Source organism: Oncorhynchus nerka, linkage group LG20 (genome assembly GCF_034236695.1).
Source record: "Oncorhynchus nerka isolate Pitt River linkage group LG20, Oner_Uvic_2.0, whole genome shotgun sequence".
In the NCBI taxonomy this organism is placed as follows: Eukaryota; Metazoa; Chordata; class Actinopteri; order Salmoniformes; family Salmonidae; genus Oncorhynchus; species Oncorhynchus nerka.
In genome coordinates, this window is record NC_088415.1 from 43,218,278 (window position 1) to 43,224,277 (window position 6,000).

Here is a 6,000-nt window from a genome sequence, read left to right on the forward strand (position 1 = left end):
ATTGATTTAGTCACTGTCACGTTCTGACCTTTATTTCCTTTGTTTTGTCTTTATTTAGTATGGTCAGGGTGTGAGTTTGGGTGGGCAGTCTGTGTTTTTCTATGTTGGGGTTTTGAGTTCAGCCTAGTATGGTTCTCAATCAGAGGCAGGTGTCGTTAGTTGTCTCTGATTGAGAATCATACTTAGGTAGCCTGGGTTTCACTTTTGAGTTGTGGGTGTTTGTTTTCCGTGTGTGTGTTTGTTGCCACACGGTACTGTTTCGGTTTCGTTCGTTTCACGTTTGTTGTTTTCAGTTTGTCTTTAAATAAACGTTTTGGACACTTACCACGCTGGGCATTGGTCCTCCGATCCTTCTCGCTTCTCCTCCTCAGAAGAGGAAGAGGAAAGCCGTTACAGTCACCCAAATTCTGGCCACCCCACTAGGGTAAAAAAAAACTCCAGTAACTTATTAACATATTAACGTATTACGATAGAGACATGGGGTAATTAGTTTTCATAGAGGATTATCTACTATTTTACCGTTTGGACACCTGATACAGATGTACTGTATGTATATTTCTGCATTTCAATATGGTTCCTTCCATTCCAAATACACTTGGCCTATACAGTTAAACTGCTGTATGGATTACGTGAACATTTATATCATGCCTTGTTTAGGTAGATAACAACAACCTGAAAACCCAGACAATTGTAAATTTGTATAATGTAATTCAACTCTCACCAGCTGCTATTGGTATAATGCCTCCAACTAACTCCACTAGTCCCATAGACTTACAGAGAGAGAGACACAGAGAGAGAGAAAGCGAGAGAGAGAGAAGTTAGCTAGCTAGTTACATTATATCAATCTCCCCATAACATCAGGGCAGAGTTGGGTTTGCCCTATTAGACAACAAAGCTCATATGAGTGGGCAGTTAGCAGTCAGCAGCCATCACAGATGAAACACACACACACATGCCGCACGCACACAGAGATGAAGTGCCCTCCAATCCAGATTAAATTGTACATGTTTCCTCTCCCCCATTAGCCCTGATGACTCACGGCCTGTGTCCCAAATGACACCCTATTCCCTATATAGTGCGCTACTTTTGACAAGGGCCTAGGCTTGCTTCCGGCTGCATTCAGCACACGTCAAGGACATAGGTATATAACCTCTAAACTTAATAAAGACTAAATCTCTCAGTCAGGGAGAATCTGTAAAACAAGAACATGGAGGAAAAAGAATACAGAGATGCAGTGTTTCTGCGTGCGTGTGCCTCGACATTAGCGCTTGTCGAGGACAACAACAACAAATTTCAGACAAAATTAATATATACTATACAAACAAAAGTATGTGGACACCCCTTCAAAATTAGTGGATTTGGCTATTTCAGCCACATCCGTTGCTGACAGGTGTATAAAATCGAGCACACAGCCATGTAATCTCCATATGGGTGAGGCGGCAGGTAGCCTAGCGGTTAAAACGTTGGGCCAGTAACCGAAAGAATGCTGGATCGAATCCCTGAGCTGACACGGTAAACATCTGTCTTTCTGCCCCTGAACAAGGCAGTTAACAGACTGCTCCCAGGTAGGCCGTCATTATAAATATGAATTTGTTCTTAACTAACTTGCCTGGTTACATTTTTTTTTTAATAAAAAAAAATTGGCAGTAGAATGGCCATACTTTCAACGACTTTAAGTGCTGTTATTGTGAATTAGAAACATCTAGGAGCAACAATGGCTTTGACACAAAGTGGTAGGCCACACAAGCTCACAGAACAGGACCGCCAAGTGCTGAAGTGCGTAAAAATTGCCTGTCCTCAGTTGCAACACTCACTACCGAGTTCCAAACTACCTCTGAAAGCAACGTCAGCACAAGAACTATTCGTTGGGAGCTTCATGAAATGGGTTTCCATGGCCGAGCAGCCGCAAACAAGCCTAAGATCAACATGCGCAATGCCAAGCATCGGCTGGAGTAATGGAAAGCTGGCACACATTGGACTCTGGGGCAGCGGAAACGCACTCTCTGGAGTGAGGGATCACGCTTCATCATCATTTTAAAGTCACTATTGGTATAATTAATAACTTCACCATGCTCAAGGGGATTTTTTAAAAAGTTATTTATCTTGCTTTGAAGTAGCCTACGTTAGCCAATTGTTCTCTGATTCATTGAATGAGGAAATTATTTTATAAAGACAAAAAAGTACTTGGTTGTAATTTTTGCTACATTTTATAGCCTATGAAGGGTAGCCAACCATCCTCCAGGACAGCCTTAAAGGGACAGTGTTGTATTTTTAGACAGGCTTGAATATGCAAAGAAGTCAATAGGCAGAGAGTAGCCTACATTTTCTGTCTGATTCTCTGTATGGTAATAGGCGTAATAATCATAATAATTTGTTTTTTTTTGTAAAGTGGTTCCTTGCATCATATGACTCACTTTTAAGTCACATTTTTGGCCCATAGCGTAACATACCTTTTTTGGGGGGACAAGTGACTTGGCAAAAAAGTTCATGTCAAACCCTGGTGTGTGTTTGTGTGTGTGTGTGGGCGGGCGGGGGGAATTGTGGCAAATTGTGTACATTTATCGACATTGACAAATAATCTATTATATCATATTTGAATCTATTCAAATCTACAGTACATGCCTGGCATGCCTTTTTTTCTATTCAAGAGCAGTAGCTATTGATAGAAGTTGCTTCATAAAATAAACCTTTGGAACTAACTGAGGGGCTGGCAAACAGAGAATCCTGTTCTGTGGTTTGTTATTTAAAAAATACAGTTAGTTCAAATCTGTACTACCATTCTGCCAATACACAACATAGTCTTCTGTCTGACATCAGTAGCCTAGGTTGTATTCAGTGTATTATTTAAAAATGTAATTTCCAAAACATGTAGCCTACCTTTGCTTATTTTATCATTCCTAACATTTCACCTATAATAAGTGGTTTCTCTTTTTATTTTCCTTTCCCCCTATAACCATACCACAATATCTCTCCATTAATGTCAAAGCAGGTTTAAGGACAAATATTAACATTGAGTTGATGATTGGAACGTCGGATATTCTATTTTAAATACAAATATTAAAACAGAAAATAGCACGATATGCAAATGACATATATAGGCATCTGATCTATGCACTAATAGATTATTCAATGCTCCTCTAGGTCAGACTGGTAATCAAGCATGTATTCACCTCTGGTGCATTCACCGCCGTACAGACACACAGCACGAGCACACAGCAGCATGCAGCGGTTATGTAACAGAAACAGAACAGCGCATGCATGCATTTACAGCAGCATCCGCTCGAGATATCATAAAATAAATAAGAAATACGTATTTATATTCTTACTGACTCGGGTTAAACCGGGAAAACAGTTGTCAATGTTGTAAATTAATATATATAGGGTATATATTGAGTTTGAATGTATATTATCTATATGCAGGACTAAAGACCACATCATTCTCAGGATGTTTGCGATAAATAGGCCTCTATGATATGTGACATGCAATCAACTATCTGCATATAGCCTATTTGGTTGCAAGAAGGCCAGCCCGAACACACTGATTACATCGGAAGCACCGAGTGTATGTGTAGCCTATGTTAACCAGCCTTTACCCTGCCAGACTGCTGACATTTCGTTGCAGTTACCGCAAGTATCCTATACTTCTCAAACATTGCTTAGGCCTATATAACGGGGTGTCTGTTTCCTTGCACTGACACGTTTGTTATCTATTTAAGACCCTATAGCCTTACCATTCGAAGCCAGAATTTAGGTCAGAAGTAACGTTAATCATTTAAAATCTCTCTACCAACTTCTTAGATAAACTCTAGACAAGTAGTATAGCAGGGTTTCCCAACTGGCGGCCTGAGCAAAATAACAATATATATATATATATATATATATTTTACAATTTTCATTGTTGTACATCATACTTTAAAAAACACCAGAAAATCAGCTCCAAGTCATTTTAATTTATGAAATCTGTTCCCAATGATTCCCACGCATTATAGAGAGACACCTGATCGTATACAAATGTAAGCAAGGTTTGAAATTATGATGTTTTAGCCAAATACATGTTTATGCTTATTGAGGTCAATTTGCAGTCTACAAATTATTTATAATTATGTTCCGGACCCCCGACCACCCACTCAAGAATATCTAGTTAATGATCCCTAGCCTACAGTATTGGCAAAGTCATGATACCGTAATGCACCTTCAAGCATATTTTTATGGTGAGAGAACATGATACATGTCCTAAACCGGATTCTTCTCGGTAAGTCCCTTCTTGTAAATGCACCTAGAATGTCTCCTTATTTAGTAAAGGCCTCAACAAATGTATGAAGCTTACACATAGCCTATGGGCTTGTTATTAGCTACATGGTCGATAGTGCCAAGTAAAACAGTGCAAATAAAGAGCAAATACATTGCAAATACCTGCATAACATAACATGCCACCTTGAGACTAGGCTACAGGCTACTGCAACACTTTGCCATAAGAGGCCGACTCTCAACATTGCAACCTAGGATGTTCTGTTGACATTTTGTAGCACTACTGTTTTCTATAACTACACTGATAATAGTCGACTTGCTACTATTGTAGCGTTGTTGTAGCCTACAAAACAGTTGGTCAGAAGCCTAGGACAGCGGGAGAGCTTGTACTTACCACATTGACTGACACCCTTGTACGAATAGCGCGCAATGTGGACTACTTTTCTCCCTCTGTGTTGGTAGACATACTCCGCTGTCTTCTCGTTTCAGATGAAAACGTTTATCAGTCGACGTCTGTAGGCGACAATCGAAGGGAACGGCTACAAATGTACAAATCTCTCGTTCGCGCTTTGCTCTTCTCAACGCTCTCTCTCCCTCATACATTCTCATTAACTCAGTAAGCCCCCTAGAGGTAGCTCCAGTGTGTGTGTGTGTGTGTGTGTAGGGAAGTACTTCTCATGAACTAATAATAGGACAACAAATGGCAACACAAATACAGTGGTGAAAAAAGTACCCAAATGTCATACTTGGGAAAAATCAAAGAGACCATAATATAATAATACTAATATATTAAGCAAACCAAGCATAGTTTATTTTTGTTATTATTTTTTAAATAGATTTTTTACAGATAGCCAGGGGCATGCTCCAACACTCAGACATAATTTACAAACATGTGTTTAGTGAGTCCGCTAGATCAGAGGCAGTAGGGATGACCAGGGATGTTCTCTTGATAAGTGTGTGAATTAGACAATTTTCCTGTCCTGAAAAACATTCCAAATGTAACGAGTACTTTTGGGTGTCAGGGAAAATGTGTGGAGTAAAATGTACATCATTTTCTTTAGGAATGTAGTGAAGTAAAAGTACACGTTTTCAAAAATATAAATAGTTAAGTACAGATACCCAAAAAACCTACTTAAGTAGTACTTTCAAGTATTTTTTTACTTGAGTACTTTACACCACTGCACAAATATGAGTGCTATTTTGAGTGGGACAAGCAATGAAGAATGTGATGGAGATTGAACTACTAAACTACTAAAAAGGTCAGTAAAAGTTGTGTAATGAGCATGCTGTTAATCATCTTCAAACCCTTGTTTACACTTTGCGCTAACATGTTTTTTAATGATCTGATCAATATGATCCAATCAAAAGCTGATTCTGTGTCTGCACATTGTATTAAAATGTGTTTCTTATCCGTTCACTCTGTCCGCATTGTGAACAGGTTAGCTGGGGCCTGCCTCTATGCAAAATATTTGACAGATATTCTTTCAAAATAATATTTATTTAAAGACAATTTGATGCCATAAGTCAATGGTACTACCTGTCAATGATTTTAGAGGCCAGTATAATGAATGATTTAAATGGTTTGACCATCCATATCTCTTTACACTTGATTGATATCCAGACACAATGCATACCAGACTACCTCCAGAAATGGCCAGGAAGATTTCATCACAATCAAATCTAAAGATGTCTTTGAATCCTCTCTACACGCCTGTTAAAAAAATGTGGCCACTATGTAGAATGTGGACAAGA

At 39.0% G+C, this 6,000-nt stretch overlaps 1 protein-coding gene across 1 annotated transcript in view; it reads right to left on the reverse strand.

Moving 5' to 3' along the window:
- The window catches only part of LOC115102673 (adenylate cyclase type 6-like), an 87,385-nt gene extending 82,515 nt beyond the window's left edge, over window positions 1-4,870 (reverse strand). The window contains exon 1 of the mRNA XM_029622855.2: window positions 4,643-4,870. The gene's annotated coding sequence lies outside the window, so the exon portion shown is untranslated. The remainder of the gene's footprint in view (window positions 1-4,642) is intronic.
- Between the last annotated feature and the right edge of the window lie 1,130 nt (window positions 4,871-6,000).